This window comes from Dermacentor variabilis, chromosome 11 (assembly GCF_050947875.1).
Source record: "Dermacentor variabilis isolate Ectoservices chromosome 11, ASM5094787v1, whole genome shotgun sequence".
NCBI classification, from domain to species: domain Eukaryota; kingdom Metazoa; phylum Arthropoda; class Arachnida; order Ixodida; family Ixodidae; genus Dermacentor; species Dermacentor variabilis.
Window position 1 is genome coordinate 4,410,726 of NC_134578.1, and position 20,402 is coordinate 4,431,127.

The following is a 20,402-nucleotide window of genomic DNA, read 5'->3' on the forward strand; positions in this document are numbered from 1 at the left end:
GGATGCCCGGCTCTTGGAAGTTGTGAGGGGAGGTAAAGGAGTGAACAAGTAGGACGCCAGTTGTTTTTCGCCGCAGAGATTGCCATCCCCCTCCCTTTCTATGGGGGCCGCGTTGAACAACTGCGTCCCATTCTTTCTTGTTCCCGATTACAGAGTCCGCTGTGTGCCTTTTGGGTGCCACTCTGTGCTGCTGAGCTGCGCAAGCTTTTCCCAACGACTGTGGTTCGGGGCGTACGGAGCATCACACTCCCTCTGCGGGACGGCGCAGGAAAATGACGACCGCTGTTTGCAGCGCCCCCTTGAGGCCAACTTACCGTTGGATGCCGACCCCTTTCCAATTGCCTTTGTCCCTTTTTCTGACAACGCTGCCGCATCCATTTCCAAGCGCCTGGATGAGTGAGAGGCGCTTGGAAGACTTGCGATCGTCGTCGATGCTTTATCTGTTCTAGCGGTCCTCTTATTCTTGGCAAGTCCCCCTCGTTTTGCTTCTCGGGTGGCTTGTTCATAAACCGCGTCATGAACGCTCTCAGGATTTGTGTGGCTGCTGTTTTACCACGATAGCCGATATTAAGAGCGCGCACTTTCGCATTGTTGTGCACATTACAAGCTAGAAGCTACACGCGACTGTTGCCTTTGTCGATGCCAGTTTTAGAATTAACAATAAGAAAAGAAACGTGAGAAAGCAAGAAGTGTACATACAGATTGCGCAGCTGGAAATATTGCTTTTAATTTCTGAAGTCGGTGCACAAGGTTGTACAGATGTGCACCGCTGTTTAGCGGTCTATATAGGCTCGACCAAAACAAAGGAACCTCACGTTGCCTGAATTCTATGTGAGTACCCTTGACGTGTCTGCATTCGGATCAGCATCTTCTTGCTCTGTTGTGCAGGATTGATTTGGTGCGCCTCGGGATGGAATCCGCGCAACATCCCACGGCTTTCGTTTTTCAGTCGGCTCCCGGAATTCGCTCGCCGATGTGTTCGCCAGCGCTGTTTGCCTCCGCACCACGCTAGCTAGCGCATAGGCGCGGCTGCAAGTGATTGCGAGAAGGCGGCGAGCTGCGCACAACACAAAGCCTCCCTTTGTGTTCTTGCTCTCTGGCACGCGCACCTAATCAGCTCGCCGGGCGACGCATAATCCTCGGTGTTTTCCTTACCGTCTCGGCTAAGACGCGCCGAGAGCAAAGCTGCTCGCCACAGCGCCAGCCCGCACCGCCTGCCGACTTCGCAGACACAAAGCCCGAGCCGTTCGTCGGGTTGCGCGCCAGGGATGATGATGATGATGCCGATGACTTGGCAGCAGAGGCCGGACTGCGGAGGTGGCGAATCCCGGACTGGCGCGTAATGAGGAACAAACTGGCGCGTTGCTGGTGCGCCGCCGGCGCTGCTTTGTGTGCGTAGGTTCCGGCCGGCCCTTTTGTAAGCTGATTACGGCTGCTGAGCTCCGACGGCGCGTCCGCGAGGCGCATCCCCCGAGCGTCGTACCCCTTTCCGCGCGGCTTGACCCCGCGCGGAACAGTCATTAGGAAGCGCGGGTGTCTCGCCCCTGTGTGGCGAGGCGCACGCGGCGAGCCTTGCAGCCCAACGGCAGCGAGCGTGCAGACAGGCGCGAGCCGCTGTCGCTGCCTGCACCGGGCCGCGAGGCCGTTTCCTTTCTTGCAGCAGCGCCTGTGCTCCTCGCAAAGCTTGCGGGTGTCGTCGCCGAGTCGACAAAGGACGTAAGCCTTCGACGCTCGTCGATGCACCGGAACGCCGTGCCTATTTCTGTGCGCTCTATGTAACTTTTGTGCTAATAATTTCGATTCCGATTATATATAAGCCATATTTCATCGTATATGTGAGGCTCCATCGATGCGCATTGAATACTGGAACCCTGAGTAACGCCAATAAGGCAACGCCACACAAGGACAGACAAGGACAAGGAAATAAACAACACAAGGCGCTGCGCGTTGTCTTTAAAACACTTCTCATTGTCTTTTCAGCGCGACTTGGAATCGCATCGTGACAGACAAACCAGCTCCAATTAGTGCGTTAAATGGCGCCCTTTAAGCTACCTTGTGTTACTGGATTGTCCGCCAGCTCGCGTATGCGGTTGCCCTCATTTGTACTTCCATTACATTTAGTTGTGGAAAGTGTAGTTTTCTAAGGCTTTCATATCGCCTGCTTTGAAATTCGTTTCGTGGCTGTTCAGGATTCTATCCGTGGCATATTACACACACATATATATCGAGCACCGCTAACCTAGGGAAGTTTGGGTTCACATATACGTGGTCGCTGAACAAGTCCCTCGCCGAACTCGTCGTTAGCATCCGCGAAGGGAAATAAAACTCCGAATTGACGAATTCAACAGCACACTTGGAGGACGCGCGCACGGTGACAGCACTCCGTACGCGTCAGAGCTTTGAAGATTTGGCAGTGTGCGGAGAGCAGCGATATTTCGAGGCGCCCGCTGTCGTGCACGAACGTGATTGGAAACTGCGTGTGCTTTCCTGTATAGCATTGCAATTGCGTGCCCGGAGTTCGGGGCCCGAAGAACTTTCAAGCGATGCTGCGAGAAAGCAGCTTCAAATGCCCTTCCGGAGTTCTGACGAGAGGTGGCAGCACAATGTATTCGCCGCATAAGGAAAGAGAAGTCGCCGTTGATATCGGACAGGCTAACGAGAATAAATGTGTTGCAATAATGAGCGAGTGAACCTGCCGTGTGTTCGTCAAAGTTGTATCGAGCAACCACAGGCAGGCACAGCGAGTCAGCACTTCAATAAATGAAATTCTTAGTGAAATAAAATAACGCTAATTAGGGAAAAAAAGAAGTTCGAAAAAGAGAATGCTGATATTTCTGTTGCCTCTTCCGTCCACTTGATGACGCAATCATTGGCGTCCTTGCGCCTTGTCGAACTCAACATCTACGAACGCTCTTCAAAAATCAGCCAAAGAGAGGCTCTACGAAACAGAGAAAACGGGTTGCTGGGCGAGGGCTGCAAGCCCAGGGTGAAGCGCGCCTTAAGGAAACGGCAACACGTGGGATCGAGAAAGGAGGAAGTGGCGCTATCTCTCGAGTAAGCTAATTTCGAGCCTGATGCGAAGAGAGAGCAGCGCAGAGGTGCGCAACCGCAGTGGCACGTTACCTGTGAGCGCGCCGGCTCGAGACGACGGCGTTCTTCCACCGCGCTTGGCATAGTCGGGGAAAAGGCGAGGGAAACAGTGGGTGCGCGAGACAAGGAGAATATTGTAATAACGAGAGTGAATTGGGTAAAATTGAGGACACTCGGGGAAGAAAAAAAGAAAGCTGCTCGCCGCTCTCTTCGCCCATTCATTTTTTTCTCCCGCTTCTTTCCTTTCTGTCCCTTTTGTACTAGGCACTTTTTGGGAGAACCAAATGGGGTTGAAGTGCAGAGACCCCGCCGTTCTCCATTCCGGGTCTGAAGTGAAAAACACGGCGACGCGAAATAAGGGTTTCTGCGTCTGATTGGGAGAAAGGGGACGCGGTGGAAAGAACGCGTTCAATTCTAGAGTCCTGGTATACGCGGATCCGGGAGAGCCCCGAGTTCGGTTCGCGGGAAAGGGGGCGTGCAGCGAGGAGGAGGAGGTGGCAGCACTCCTGCTTGTGTCGTAGCCGATCCACACCCCGTTTTAACCTTTCTCGCGCACTTTTTTTTTTAGTTTTCTCGTATATATATATATATTTTTTGTTCAAAAGATAACTGGCAGGTTGCGATGGGGAGCAGCGAGGGAGACGACCGTAAGCGACTGTTGCCGACCTCATAGCGGCAACCGAAAGCCGCCGCAGCGCAAATGGAAATTGTGCCTTCAGGCGAGTTGTAAGTGGATGGACGAATCAGCGGTCCCAGTTTCTCGTTATGCTTGTTTTCCTTGCTTCTTTTCTTTTTCTCTCTCTCTCTTTCTCTCTCTCTCTCTCTCTCTCGCCATCGTCGTTCTCGCACTCCCAGCCTCTTCCAACGTCGCTGCCGCAGTCGCCGATGAAATAAGCTCCGCTCTGTTCCGTTGTTCGGCGAGCGTTGTTAAGGCCTTATCTCGCTCAGAGTCGCTCAGCAAGGGAGAAAAAAGGAAGACTGAGTAAACGCCGCATTTTTTTTTTTTTAAGTGCATAGTTCAAATGCGCAGGGAGAAGAATCCATTTGCTGGGAACGCAAGACGAGTCGAGGGCAGATAAGAAAAATCTTACGTGAGCGCTCCAGCCTTCACCTCCTGCATGCAGCCGTATTCATAAGGGCACCGAAGAAGGTCACAAACCACGTGCGTATCATAACGATCGTCCTTTAGATATGCGTCGCCTGAACGGCGTAAGTAGTGTTGTGGGGACAGGAAATGGTGAAAATTGCGGCTTGAGTCAGCTTCAAAGTTAGTCTGCACGCGTGTGTGCCTGCCCGGCTTTCGCCAGCCGTTCGAGTGGAACAGCTTTCGCCGGAGCAGCACGCGCCTTCGTTCCGCGACTGTCAAGAATAACGGTGCGCGCACCGAGAGAGACGGGGAGAGACGACGCAGACAAACGCAGGGAGGTTAACCAGAGCTAGTTCCGGTTGGCTACCCTGCACGGGGAAAGGGGTGGTGGAGAAAAGAAATAGCGAAAGGGAGAGAGAAAGAGAGACGAGCGCAAACACACCGCGTACCCTATAAAGCGGTAGTGGGAGCCGTTCATAGAGTCTATCACGTGGGCCCGTACAGTCCTGTGAAGCACATAGGAGATAACTGGTGCGGAGCCGTCAGACTGGACATCTAACCGTGCGCCTATATGAGCGCATTACGCGTGCTGATATTGAACATTGTTTCCCCGGCTGCCGACAGTGACGCTGCCGTTTCTGTTGTTCGCGGCGCAGCGTAGCTGTTCGACCACTCACCTCTGCGCAAGGCTGATTCGGCAGTGGGCCGACAAACTGGACACACAGTGCGGCGGTGCAGCACCGTCGAGCTCCGCAACTACTTTTTCGTATATAAATTGGCTTGGCCTAACGTGTCTTTAATGCTGTTTACGGCAACGTTACTGGCTTGTTTACGGTTGATGGACGCTCGCCCGTTCGTTAGCGACGGCTGCTGAGTCAACATTCTCACTCGTGCTGGTGAAGGAAGGCTTAAATTGGCACTGGGCTCGCTGGACAGCTGCGACGCACTCGGCTTCGGCAGTGGCGAGCGCGCAGCGGAAGTGTTTTCCCACTTCTTCCATGTCCATCGTCCCGAATTTTCGCTTTTGTTTCAGTTTCTTTCTTTTGAAACTGCTGCCTGCAAGCAGCCTGGCGTGGGGATAATACAGTTTGCAGTCTACTACTAGCTGTAACGCTGCATGTAATTGTTGCAGCTTGCTTCCTGCACACATGACAGCGTGCACAGGGACATAAATCTTTTCCTGACGTATATATATATATATATATATATATATATATATATATATATATATATATATATATATATATATATATATATATATATATACGTGTGTGTGTTACTGTCACGAGGAGAGGTATGGCACCTTATCGATGCTAGGGAGTAGTACAGTTTACTTTTTCGGTACGCTCAGCAAACTTTACTGAAGAAAGAGCAACTCACCGTTTAATCATTCAACTGGAAATTAGCCACGGTGGTTCTCCGAGAGGCAGACGACGCCGCGCGCGCACCGTGAAGGGCATAAATTAAGCATACCCTGATGTTGAGGACCAATTGCCGACTCCCTGAAACCCTGTTGAACAGGTACCTTTTTCTCGACGGCCGTACTGGTAACTGCAAGCTCAATGCGAGCTCCTTGGCGCCATGAATACGCTAAGCTGATGCGCTGGTGCCGCGCGAAAACTGCGTTGTCGGCCTGTCTGCGCACGCCGTCGACAGGCAGCGCGCCTCTCCTCCTCCGCAGCGTCCCTCTCTACTGCAGAGGCCCCGGGGAAGGAGTGCGTTGTCGGCTGTTTGTCGTTCGCGATTTGACGGCCGGGAGACGCTGATGACGTGGCAGCGTCGACGCTCCCTCGCCGGCGCTCGCTGTTTGTTTTCCGGGTCCTGTCCGGCCGCGCGGAAGTTTGCTGTTGCAGCCCCGGGGCGCACACCCCGCGTGCGTGAAACTCGTGCGCGCTCCCTCTCCGCGCTTTCCTGCGGATTCGCGAGTTCCCCCCCCCTTCTTTTATTTCCCTCCCTTCGTTTGCTCCCCATTTCCTTGTTTAGCTCTTGCGCTGCCGTGCTGCAGCGTTTGCCCGGCGCAACGAACCGTGATCTGGGAATGGTGGTGCCCCGCGCCTACAGCGGCGGAGGAAGCGAGGCCGCGAGTGGAAAAGTTGACGCAGGGCGCTGCGTTGATCACTGCGTCCGCGCTCTAGGGGTGTGGGGCCGTGTGTCACGCCCGGAAAGGAATACTGTGACGAGCAGTTCAAGAATACGGCGTTGTGCGGGGTGTCAGCGGTATCGTGCGATGTCGTACTAGTGGGCTGCTTAGCGCTAGAAGTGTGCTCGAACTAGTCGTGCGCGTCGGCGTTAGGCACGGACACTTCGCATTCTCTTCTCCCTACATTCTCTACCGTCTTCCGCGCGATGAAAAAAGTGCTGTTTCATTAAGGGTGCAGAACGTTCGCCGCAAATGAAACTCGCGACAGACCAAGAATAGGCCTAACATGAAAATGAGCCTGTGTATCGAGACACAAGCTTGCGCCTGCTGGTGCGCCGGCACTATCTTGGAATGAAATTGTAGAAGGGATCTATTGCCAGACTTTAAACAGAAGCAAGTTATAATAATCACTCTTTCTGTGGTGCATTTTAGCTTTCAAGCTTGTTTTGAGGAACGTTTTGTGTTGCCGAAAGGTTCAAGAGAGGATGAGTCTAATAAGCTGTGCACACTCTCGTAGGCCATCTTTGTTTTCTTAGTTGCATCCGGGAGAGTAACTGACACAGGAAAAGAAGCCAAGCAGCGTAGATACCGAATGTCGGCCCAGTGCCATACGGTAAGCCGGTAAGGAAACGAGCAAAGGAGATCGGCAGCCACCGAAGATGACAATAAACCAGGCGTTCTTTTTTCTTTCTTTCTTGTTTGCTTTTTTTAGATGCACCAAATTAAAGAAAAATACCTGTGGCAGATAGCGCACTTCTAACCCTTGAGCTAAACTTCTCAAAGAGGCGGGGTATTACCTCTACGAGAAATAAAATGATTAATTAACCAATTAACATACTTGCATTAATTAACCTTCTAATTGCTTGCTTTATGGCACACATAGCAAATAAGAGCGAATTGTAGCCTGCGAGTTCGCCAGGCGTATCCTGTTTGAATGAATTCGGAAGGTTATACCAGTTTCGAGATGATGCTTTTCAATGTCGGACGAAATACAATGGTGTTCCATTTACTTTCGTGCTTCAATGCATAAAACAGTGCTTTCTTTTAAAAAAGTCGCAGTTTCGCCTGAGAAACGGAGCACCCATTGTGATAGCAAATCAGTAGATAGCTATACGAAGTAAGGATAGCAGTTTTATCGGCCGTATAAGCTTGTAAACATCCGCTTACCAACTAAATTCACCATGATGTAAGTGCAACTTGACGAGGTTGTAGAAAGAAACAGACACAAAGAGACAGCGCTGTCTCTGTGTGTCGTTTTATCATGGATTCAAACCAACTAGCCCGCCAACCTGTTTTAACTAAATTAAAAAGCATGGTTTCACGTGCGCACAGGTATAGGCATCAACACATCTCGCTCGATGAGCGCGGAAACTCGCTGTCAAAATCCAGTAGTGAGGAATCGCGGCAGCAGCAGCGATCGAATTGACCTTCGTGCATCTCTCGCTTAAACGCGAACGAAATGTCGAAAACAGGGCGCATACGAAGCTACCGGCACTATACGCGCACTCTGCAAACATCGCAGATCTCTTTGTAGGGGAGGCCTGCGCGGGCGCACACTTTGGCTGCGTCGCAGACCGCTTTCAAGGTACGGCGCCCGCACGGCCGCGCCGTAAGCAGCAGCCGTCGATGAAGAACCCCCCTCCCTCTCCTCACCCTCTGAGCCTCACGGCGACGGCAGAAATGCGCCTGGAAAGTCCATATAATTGCTGTCGCAATTCAACGCACTCGCTTGCTGCAGGCGATGTTCCCTTCGGCGCTGAGGCGAGAACTCGACCAAAACTGGGCTGCGCTGACAATGACGAAGGAGTGCTGCGTTGTTGTCCGCTGTGTAGTAGCGGAAAAGGCACTTGCATACACACCGCCAAATCGGGCGTGAGAATTCACTGCGCGCGGGGATACAACAAAAGTAGACGATAAACATAACAATGAGAAACACAAAAAGAAAAAAGAACTGTGGCGACTTAGCACTAAATTAATGCGGGAGAAATGCGTCGCGCGTCTTAGAGGTCCCGGATGCATGATTTAAACGGCGTTTGACCACATTACAAAGTATTGCTCGCGCGAGACACGCGGTGTCGCACAGCGGTATATAGGCTGTCGCATCGCCACCATCTTCTAAAGCGGGTCCTATAGCGGTACGCACAATGTCGCCTTCATCCGCAACAATCTTGTCTGCTGTGGCCTTCGAAATACACGCGCGGACAGACGCCGCCACCAGCTACAAGTGTGCACGGTGAACAAACTCCGCAGAAAAAATATGAAGAGGGAATATTGCGCCGCAGCTCGGTGGTTAACGCGTACCGCATCCCAGCGACGCTGACGAGCAAATTTTTGTGCCCCATTACGCGGAAATCCGGCGTCGTCGTCGGTGGCGTTACCGGGGCGATGGCAACAAAGATGTCCGATGGCTCAAATAGTAAGAACACGCGAAAGATGCTCGGATTGACGTCAGGTTTGTCAAGGAGGTTCTTGGAAACAAAGTACAAATGGGTGGCTCTGAAAATAAGATTCGCTACATTTCGGTGCGAGACGAGCACGCTTCCCCGACGCCACGACGGCTCCGCGGTTCCGATTGACTCAAGGTGTGCCTGGTGCGTGCGTCATTGGGCACGTGACGGCGCAGGAAATGGGAGGAGGTGGCGCCGCATGGCGAGCACAAAAGCTAACGCACTGTCTCCCGCGCGTCGCTTCGGCTTTCGTCGGTGCTGTGTCTATGGAGTGTCGACGCACCGATATACCGAATCAGCAGAAAGAACTTTAATGGATGTAGAAAACATCGAGCGAAAACATTTCACCAAAGCGACTATAATGCTTTCGCACTCGATCCACCCGTAAGCATTCTTGAGTGTCACGGCCGAATTTCTTTCGTTGTCCTACGGTGAGACCGGGGATGACCGGACTGACGATGGCGTAACGGCAAGGCCGGACACCGCAAACCCGCTGTCGTGCCTGGTTGGCGCAGTATAGTGGCAAGAGCTGTGCGATTTCTGACCCGATTCGTGTGTGCTCAGAGATGACCCTCTCGCTTTATTACGATTTCTTTTTTTCGCTATCATCGGTGCCACGACACTTGGGCTATGCTTCTATTTGCGGCTCTTGTTGCCGGGCCTCGAGGACATTCGAACCACCTTTTGGGGCTTTTCGTTCCGAGGCCCCTTTGCCTGTATTGCCACGAGAGTCAATAAACTTGAAACAATGCCAGTGATAGATGCTGCTTAGTCAGCTACAGTAGCGCGACGTGTTGTGTGGTCATCACTGCTGCTAGTTTCTAGGGCTTGTGACGCAGTCTGTACCTGGGCAGCGGGGCTGGCGGTAAGGCCATTTCTGGTTGGCACGCCTCCCACCCGCTGTTCTCGGCGCGACATTGGAATGGGCGGCCGGTCGCTTCCTCGGAGGAATTCCTCTCTCGGCCGACTGCAGGGTGCGCCCTCTGCCGAGCGTCACCGACGCTGCGATCCCGACCACGGGCACAGGCGATGCGCAGATGTGTCTCTGCCCCCTTCTCGTAGTTGCATGCAGAGTTGTCCTGCTGCTGCTACTGTCGGCGGCGGCTTGGCGGCACCCATTAGAGGTCGATCGATTCGAGTCCATTGTCTCCGAGAGCGGCAGCTTCCGTCGAGCGGATCGATTGCCATTATTCACTGTTGCCGCCGGTGGCCGCTGATGCTCACACTTCCCGCGGCTCGCCTACGTTGTCAGGGACCCGGATTGACTGACACGTTGCGCCGGACTTTGGCGTCGCCGGAAATGCCGTTTGCGCCAGCTTTCCTTTGCACAGCATCGGCCTCGCTTTATCTTACAGCGACCCCGGAGGAGGGAGACGGACCCGATTTCAGCGAGGTCACTTCTCTCGCTTACCCTTTCGCTCCGCTGTAGGAGAAAGGTGGACGCTCTTTCGGAGCGTCGTTTAGCGAAGCTTGGGACCGCTTTATAAGGGTGTCGGTCCTGAACTATACCGCCAATCCCGCGGCTCTTTTCAGCCGTTCTTACTCTCGCCTATCCTGTTGCGCCGCAAAGGGCGAAAACCACAAATGGTTCGTTCTTTCTTTTTTTTTTTACTGGACTATGGAGCCCAGACGCTCTGACGTACGTGTGAAATATTAGCAATAGAGAGTTTTAGAATAGGAGCCCCAATAGTTTGGGGCCCCAAAGAGCTTTGCGGGCGTTAGCGCTGGGGCACGCAGGAGTGAAGAGCTTTAGAATAGGGTTTTACGTTTGCGGATAGCGTCTTGCGCTGACAGCGCCCCTACGGCGTCAAAGAAAAGCTATTGGAAATAACCAAATTAAATGTACCATTTTATGATAGGAATAGTAATGTTGACTTGCATATACTCACGTTTAATTATAATTTAGAGGTTATTCTGTAAGCAGCAAACAATTAGTTGCGATTAGTTTTGAGCAAACCATCTTTACGTGCCTTCATCAGCCAAGCTTAGCCGTGTTAGGCCTACGAGCCATAAAATCCACAATCGAATTCGCCCTCAGCGGCGTCTAATGAATCAATCTTCATAGCACATGCTATAGTTGGGAGAAAGCGATAACCGCAGTCACTTCTCCTAGCTTGCGAACTTCACGCGTTACCACGGATCGAACCCAGTTTAGTGCTAGGTTAGAGCCGTCGCTTCGATGGGTGCCGCCATGTTTGCTGACGCAAAGCTTTTGGGGACGCTATTTGGGCTGCCGCTAAATCGGTGAAGTAGCGTTCCCAACGCAAAACCCAAACGCGGTTTTCGTCTCGCGCATGCGCAGTGTCTTCGACGCTATTTCTTTGGGGCCCCAAAACATTTGCGGCCCCTATTTTAAAGCTATCTAATAAATGTGAAACATGGTCACCAGAAGTCTCTTAAGGTGCAGGCGGCCTCCACGAAAATAATGCTTTGTGTAGTTGAAAATATAGCTTAAACACTTTTGCACGCCGTCATTAAGTTCGCGCCACGGTCGGTCACCTGAGCACCGTGCATTTGGGACGCGGCCTAGTGGCGGGGCCGAGCGGGGTTCTCTGGTGGCATGCGCTGCAGAACAAACGTTTCCTCGATGTTCACCTTCGACGATGAAAAAATTGTCCGGCCATCTTGTCGGACACAGGGCGAAGAGGGACGATGACTACAAAGGAAACACGCGTCGACTGGTCTTTGCAGCACTGTTCATCTGTACTACGTCCGGCGCTTCTCCCGTCGCTTCTTTGCAGTCGGCGTCTCTGTTTGCGCTGCGTCCCTCAAAAGATATGTTGCACGAGCTCGCCCAATTTTCACTTAATTTCGGTCGACTCCGGACCGCAGTGCTTTCGAAGTAGTCCAAATTCACCGAGAGTAAGCAGCTATCAATGTAGTAAGAAAGAAAATGAAAGGAGAAACGAAAGCTTCTGATAGAATATATCGAGTTAGCCGAACTCATAATTCGCGACCCGAGCTGTTCCCTCTGCGACGCTGTGGCTAGTTATTATTATTATTATTATTATTATTATTATTATTATTATTATTATTATTATTATTATTATTATTATTACTACTACTACTACTAGTACTACTACTACTACTATTATACATGAATTGGTACCGCGCCTCTTGCACTGCAACACGCGTAAATCAAATCAAGGCAGGGGTTCGTAAGAGCAGGCAGACTTGGAAGTGGTCAGCAATGGTCTGACAATCCGTGTCGGTCAACCAGGGTGTTCCATACCTTTCGTCGATACGCATCTCGTTCGGCCACCGGTCGATCGATGCGCGTAAATGGCGATTTCGGCCGCGCGCAGCGCCGTGTTCCGTCTACTTTTCGCGCCATCTGCACTGCCGGTTCGCTCGTGTTTTCCGGTCTCATTTTCGGGTGCTCTCACGTGTGGCCAGCAAAGTTGGCCCAGAAGTGCGTAGGAAAAAAGCGACGTTCGGCACACGTGCTCGTGCGACGGAGCGAGTGGCGCCCACGCGGAGCACGAGAGGAGCGCCTTGCGCAGTGGCGCGCGCTCGGCGCTGAAGCGGGCCGCGGTCGCCGTGGTTGGTGTGTGTGCACGCCGAACGTGCTCGAACATCGCTTCGGCCGTCGTGATGCGCACTGCGTGCGTTTAAACTACTTCGTCCGTCTGGCTTCGAGCTGCCTTGCGACTTTACAGGTTCGACCTTTTTTCAACCCCCAGTAGAACGTCGCCTTATATATATATATAGTTGGCCTGAAGCCACGAACTGGACACATCCGCGCACTGTTATACTCTTCGTTGCCGTGCCAGCTGAGCGATCGGCGCGCCGCAGTTCTTTAGTAGGAAACTCTATGGAAGAAACGCAACGGCCACCGCCGATGCTAGCACGAGCAAGTGTACCGGCCGTCTAACACTGGCTCCGACTTCCTTTCTGCACCTCGTGCAGCGCCGTGTATACTCGCCTCGGCGGTGCCCAGCTCCGCATTTGGTCGTCTGCCCCCGCGCGCTTCACTTATCGCCGATTGGCTGGCGTCGCTCGCACTATTTCCTCCGGTCGAAGTGCCCCTCGAGTGGCAGCCTCCCCCCAATAAAATGCCACTGCTCGGCTACTCGATAAACTGGCTCCCGCGCCCTGCGGGGCTTCAAAGTTCTCGCCGTCGTCTGTTGCTCGCTGCCTTTCCTTTTTCCAGACTCGTGGATTTCATTTTTTCCTCGGCCGCTAACAAGCTTCCACGCCCCAGTTTGACCCCGAGGGCTTCGAGCGAAAAACCTATTACGACCTCGCAATGGCATTTCCCTCTCGCGGGGGAAATAGACGCTGCTGCTTTTGTTTATTGCTCCTTGGCCACGATATACCGCTCCTTCGTCGAGTCAAATGTATCCGCTACTTCGTTTCTTGCCATTTTCAAGCGAGCAGTGAACTGCTGTGCACTTGTGACAAGTTATTTTCAGCAGACTCGGCGGTGTTCTCACTTTTTGACGCGCGACTGAGCTCGTCAGCTTACGAGCTTACCAGCGTTTGCACGAACGCTGGACCTTCGGCATTCGTCTCGGTCTCTCCCTTCTCGACCGCGCCGACCGGAACCTTTCCGGAGCCTTTGTTTCGCGCATTCACGCGGTTGTGCTTATTTTTGGTCAATGTGCTTGCTAGGCCTAGTTGGCTCGAAATTCGGGGGTCGGCCATGATGTGTTCTTAAGGTGGCGGCGGGCGGGTGGCGAGGCAAACGCGCGTCTCCTCGTTCTCCGCAACACGGAAATGTAAGCTCTCTGCGACTCACTAATTGCCAGAGGCATTCGAGGTCAGCCATCGTGTATCACTGCGTCCACCCGGCTCCAGCGCTCTTCTTCGCCGAAGGCCACGAAAACTACGTGTCGACTTTTTCGCGACGAAGCGCGCTACAGCGCTGCGCAGGCAGTGGAGCGACATTTCGGATTATTTGCCTCGCTATCGCCTCACTAGTTTCCGGGATCGGGAGGCCCTTGTCTTCAAGGACATATTCGTGAACGATTAGGAAGTATTACATGGGCGGTCGTAGTTTGATCTAGAAAAGTACATGGTCTGCATGTGAGGCATTATTCGCGATGGCCAGAAAGCTCCTTTTCTGACAAAAAAATTATATCCTGGTATAATAGTGCAGCAAAGTGCCTTGTAGCCGCGTTCAAACCCGCAACATTGTTTTCAGCCTGCCTGGTTACATCGCACAGCCGTTGGAAAAAGAAAAAAGAAGAAAAAGGAAACGCGTCGTCGGACGTCGTTTGCCATCCCAACACTGAGCTAGTAGCCTTACAAGACAGCTGGAAGCCAACAAGTGTTTAATGTGGAGCTCATAAGGTTTCACCAGTTCCGCAAAGCTTGAAACTGACGAAACTAATCGTCGTCAAGGTCTGCCGCTCGTCATAATTGTTCTCCTAGAACAGAAACGGGGGAGAATCCATGGCCTGAGGGTTTTACATCCAGCAACCATTCACGGTAAACTGCCTAAACCTTATGCAAGCAATTGAACTGGAATGTATTTTACGTAAGAAAAATCAACAGAATCAAAGCACTGTTTACGATGTGGGACCCATTGAGTGTATACAGGCATCTCCGGTGTAAATAAGTGTTTGATATATCACTTCTGTTCGCGAGGCGTTCAGATCAGGTCTTATTTTTCTCCCTGGAAAGATTATCGGTCGACATTGCTCGGATTGTTGTCTTGTCAACTGTATCTTGGTGTACAAAGGTGTACAGTAACGAACTCACTAAGTCACACCCATCGTCTAACTTAGGTTCTCTCTGGAGCCCTGACGAAGACTATAGCAAGGCCCCGCAGGGGCGTCTGCGCAAGCAGGCGTTTGGTGTGTTGCGACACCACGTACCCGAGCACACGAGGGTTGGACCCTCCCGCGTGTAGCCGTGCGCGGCTTAGCCGTGTCTGGGGAAAGGGGGATCCTGGGGGTTGAGCCGATGCCGGGTGTTTGGACCTTTAAGGCCCCCCAGCGGAGGCAACACACCCCTTTGGCCTCTGCTTCACATAGACGGCACCCCCGGACTGACCCACCCGGGGGAAATCGGTAGTTGCCTTTTCCTGTCTCTCTCTCCCTCTAGCCTTCGTCTTTCCCTCACTTTCCATCTTTCCTGTCTTCTCCTAGCTTCCGCTCACTTCCAATTTTTCCAGGCAGCAAGGGTTAACCTTGTGTGAATAGCCAACCTAGGTTATCTCATATTTGGTTATAGTGATAACGTACAGCTGGCGCTTACAGGACCTGCTTTTTACAGTCCCTGTAGCGTCCCCTTGTAGGGCTCCACGGTGGGTGGTTGGCGTTATTGCCGAAAATTCAATCCCTTTATGGCAACCTCTTTCCCTCCGCTTCCTGATCGCCCTCAGAAAAGAGGGCGCACCGAAGATGTATTTCAGTTTTTTGGACGACAAAGACCCAACTTCCCACGATTTCACGTCATTCATTCAGAAAAGACAGATAAACAAGTACGCACAATCTCCCCATTTCTAGTTTCTAAGTCTTTAACTGAGGCTCTTGGTCCAGGTTACAAGGCATCAAGGATGGCAAGTGGAGATCTCCTTTTGGAGCTCCGTGACCTGAAACAATACGAAAAGCTACCTAATCTAGTGTCTTTTGGTGACTTCCAAGTGACAGTGACTCCACACCGCACTATGAACACTACACGCGGCGTTGTCTCAGATGATGACCTGCTTCAGCTGACAGAGGCAGAGCTCCTAGAGGGCTTCAATGAGCAAAATGTTGTTAATGTGAAAAGAATAAAGATGAGGCGCGATGGCAAAGAAATTCCAACCAAACACCTAATTCTAACCTTCAATTCAAGTGTCCTGCCCGAATCAATCGAGGCCGGGTACATAAAGCTCCGTGTCAGGCCTTACGTGCCTAATCCACTCCGATGTTTCAAATGCCAGCGCTTCGGCCACAGCTCGCAGAGCTGCCGTGGCCGCCAAACTTGTGCTAAATGCAGTGCCAAAGAACACACCACTGAAACTTGTGAGAACGCTCTCCGCTGTGTAAACTGTGATGGGGAGCACGCCGCGTACTCGCGGTCGTGCCCATCCTGGAAGAAAGAAAAGGAAATTGTTACAATTAAAGTCAAGGAAAATATCACTTTCAAAGAGGCACGCAGGCGGGTTTCATACCTGCCCAACAAAAGCTTTGCCGAAGTGGCGCGTCAGGGGGCAGCGTCACTACGACCTCCGGCGGCTGTCCGACCCACAAGCAGTGAGTCGGCAGTTACGCCGTCTGCCCCTGCGGCGGTTGCAGCTAGCGCTGCTCCGTCAACCGTGGAGAAGGGACCATCGATCCCGAAGGTGGGCGCAGCCGAGGCTGCCTCAACCTCCCAGGTCCCTTCCAGCGCTGGCAACGGCCGGCGCAGCCAAATCCCCCAGGGAGCCCCAACGACCTCCGGGCTGGTGGGCGCAGCGGTCTTGCCCTCCAAGGCGGGACTCTCCCTGATAACTTCTCGCTCGCAAGAGCACGTGTCCGGCGCCTCACAAGAGGCAATGGACACAACACCTATCTCCACGGCGCGCCAAGCGCCTAAGGAGCGGCGAGGCTCCCTCGAACGCTCCAGAAAGAGCAAAACTCCCGTTACAGGGCCTAGAAAGGGCTCTGTAATTTAATCACTGTAATTTCCATAATCACTACTTCTGTTTCTGTACACACAGCACATATTAACTCCCAATATGGATACACAAATAATTCAATGGAACGTCAGAGGTCTTCTCAGAAACCTTGATGATGTGCAGGAACTTATACAAAAACACAATCCAAAAGTGCTGTGTTTACAGGAAACACATTTAAAAAACAAACACACAAGCTTTCTTCGACAGTATCAAACTTTTCGCAAAGATCGCGATGATGCCGTCGCATCATCGGGCGGTGTTGCCATAGTCACTCATAGAAATATAGCGTGCCAACCTTTACAGCTACAAACGCCCCTTGAAGCAGTGGCGGTTCGAGCTGTCCTACTAAACAAACTCATCACCATTTGCTCGCTTTACATACCCCCGCATTACCAACTAAACAAACATGAATTTCAGTCATTGATAGATCAATTGCCAGAACCCTATGTTGTTCTTGGCGATCTCAATGCGCACAGCAGCCTGTGGGGAGACTCTCGTATAGATGCGCGAGGTCGTCTTGTTGAACAGTTCCTTTTTTCTTCTGGTGCGTGCCTTTTGAATAAGAAGAAACCCACTTATTACTGTCTTGCAAATAATACCTTTTCTTCAATTGATCTCAGCATAGTTTCGCCGTCTATACTGCCTGAACTGGAGTGGGAAGTTGCGAACAATCCTTACGGAAGCGACCACTTCCCCATACTATTAAGAACACTTAAAGAAAACGAATATCTACCACAGGCTCCTAGGTGGCAGGTCGACACAGCCGACTGGGAGAAATTCCGAACCATAACTAGCATATCATGGGATGACATGTCCTCGTTACAAATTGATGCTGCTGTGGATTACCTTACAGCTTTTATTATAGATGCCGCATCTAAATGCATACGTGAAGTAAGTGGCTCGGCATGCAAACGGCATGTCCCGTGGTGGAACGATGAATGTAGAGTCGCACGTAGGAATCAAAACAAAGCGTGGGGGTTGCTACGCGCTTCGCCCACTGCAGAGAATCTCGTTAACTTTAAGAAAGTTAAGTCTCAAGGCAGGAGAACCCGCCGACAGGCCAGAAGAGAGAGCTGGCAAAAGTTTTTATCGAACATCAACTCGTTTACAGATGAGGCGAAAGTCTGGAACCGCGTAAATAGAATTAGAGGGAGACAAACATATTCACTCCCTCTGGTAAACACACAGGGTGATACGCTGCAACATCAGGCAGACTCACTTGGGGAGCACTTTGAGAGTGTGTCAAGTTCAAAACATTATTCGAAATCCTTCCTGAAATATAAGCAAATAGAAGAATGTAAGCCACTCAAAAGAAAATGTCCACAGAGTGAATCCTACAACTGCCCATTCAGTATTGCTGAGTTGAAAGCTGCCTTGAGCTCATGCAAGAGCTCTGCACCCGGATCTGACAGAATCATGTATGAAATGCTCAAAAACTTACACGATGACACGCAAGTTACACTACTCACACTTTTCAACACCATCTGGGATGCAGGGTACCTTCCAACCGCATGGAAGGAAGCTATTGTGGTCCCTGTTTTGAAACAAGGTAAAGACCCTTCCTCAGTGGCAAGTTACCGCCCGATAGCCCTCACAAGTTGCCTTTGTAAGGTATTTGAAAAAATGATTAATCGGCGACTGATCCATTTCCTTGAAATGAGCAAAATGCTTGATCCTTATCAATGCGGCTTTCGAGAAGGGCGGTCCACAACCGATCATCTCGTACGTGTTGAAGCAAATATTCGGGAGGCATTCATACATAAACAGTTCTTCCTATCGATATTTCTCGATATGGAAAAGGCCTATGACACAACGTGGCGTTACGGAATCTTAAGAGACCTGTCAGAAATGGGCATCCACGGTAATATGCTTAACATAATGGAAAGCTATCTGTCAAATCGTACGTTCCGGGTAAAAGTAGGCAATGCACTCTCACGTCCTTTTACGCAAGAAACGGGTGTACCCCAATGAGGCGTGCTCAGCTGCACGCTCTTCATCGTGAAGATGAACACGCTTCGCGCTTCATTACCTCAGGCCATCTTTTACTCTGTCTACGTGGACGACATTCAGATAGCTTTCAAATCCTGTAACCTCGCAGTGTGCGAGAGACAGGTACAGCATGGCCTGAACAAAGTCTCAATGTGGGCAGACAGGAATGGCTTTAAGATCAATCCTAACAAAAGCACTTGCGTTCTTTTTACAAGAAAGAGAGGAATGATGCCAGACCCTTGCTTAGAACTGGGTGGACAACAAATACCTGTAAACAAAGAACACAAATTTCTAGGTGTCATACTTGACTACAGACTCACTTTCGTACCCCACATTAAACATCTTAAAGAAAAATGTCTAAAAACGATGAACATAATGAAACTCCTATCCCAGAGTACATGGGGTAGTGACAGGATGTCTTTATTGAAACTCTATAAAAGCCTCATTCGTTCACGCCTAGACTATGGTGCCGTGATTTATCACTCTGCCGCCCCGAGCGCGCTAAAGATGCTAGACCCTGTTCACCATCTGGGTATCCGTTTAGCCACAGGAGCTTTCAGAACGAGTCCCGTACAAAGCTTATATGCAGAATCGAATGAGTGGTCACTTCATATCCAGAGAACATACATCAGCCAAACATATTTTTTGAAAGTCCACTCTAATCCTGAACATCCCTGTTTTAACACCATTAACGACATGACATATGCTACACTGTTTCGTAATCGTCCTTCCGTAAGACAGCCTTTCTCGCTGCGTGTGAGGGAGCTTAGTCATGAAATGCATGTTCCACTTCTCGAACTTCGCCTAATGCATCCAGCCAAGCTGCTACCTCCTTGGGAGTGGCAGTTGATACAATGCGATACATCTTTCATGGAAGTTACAAAAAATGCCCCAGAGATTGCAATCCAAATGCATTTCCGGGAACTCCAGCACAAATACTCCTGTACGGAGTTCTACACAGACGCATCGAAGTCACACGACGGGGTGTCCTATGCAGCCGTCGGTTCATCCTTCTCGGAATCCGACGTACTGCATCCGGAAACTAGTATCTTTACGGCTGAGGCCTACGCAATATTGTCGACCGTGAAGCATATAAGGAAAACAAAACTCAGAAAATCAGTTATTTTTACGGACTCCCTAAGTGTTGTGAAGGCTTTGATATCGTTCTGTAAGCGCAAAAATCCTGTTTTAATTGAACTCTATTCCGTGTTATGTAAAGCATATGTATCTAACCAGCATGTGATTATATGCTGGGTGCCTGGCCATAGGGGCATCCAGGGTAACGTTCTAGTGGACCAGATGGCCACATCAATTTCATTACATGCAGTTAGTCCTACTGCTTCGGTCCCTGTCAAAGACCTGAAGCCTTTCTTAAGAAGGAAACTACGAAACCACTGGCAACGCATGTGGGACGAAGAAATAAATAATAAGCTCCACGTGATAAAGCCACAGTTCGGATTCTGCCCTTCCGTAACAAAATCACGCCGGACAGATGTCCTATTCTGTCGTATAAGAATAGGACACACATTCGGCACACATAACTATTTACTCACCGGAAACGAGCCTCCAACCTGCGGTAGATGCGGGGAGAGGCTCACCGTCCTCCACGTCCTTCTGGAGTGTCGGAAAGCCGAATATGAAAGAAAGAAACATTTTCCCATAGCATACCAGCAGCAGATCCCCCTTCATCCAGTAATGTTACTCGGCCCAGAACCGCTATTTGACACCGTCGCAGTTCTAAGTTATCTGAAAGATGTTGTGTTTCATGTTTTTAGCCCCACATGTTCGTAGCGTCTCCTCTCTTCAGAGGATGGCGCTATGATAATTATTTTTGAACAGCACATGCCTCTAGGCCCTTGTGGTTCAAGGGCTCTGGCGAGGCAGCAGTGCTCCAAGTAATTTTACCATCTTATATATTTTATAATTTGCATCATCCTTCTACGATGGATTTTAATGTACATAGTACTCGTCATTAATCATCGCCATAATTTTATAGCACATAGATTTTACGCACTTTACAGCGACTATTTTTAGGCCACTTTACAGCCAAGCCACATC

At 50.9% G+C, this 20,402-nt stretch overlaps 1 protein-coding gene across 1 annotated transcript in view; it reads left to right on the plus strand.

Annotated features, from left to right (window-relative positions):
* pxb (putative Hedgehog signaling attenuator pxb) overlaps nt 1–20,402 on the plus strand; it is a 302,842-nt gene that overhangs the window by 274,283 nt on the left and 8,157 nt on the right. The window lies entirely within an intron of this gene.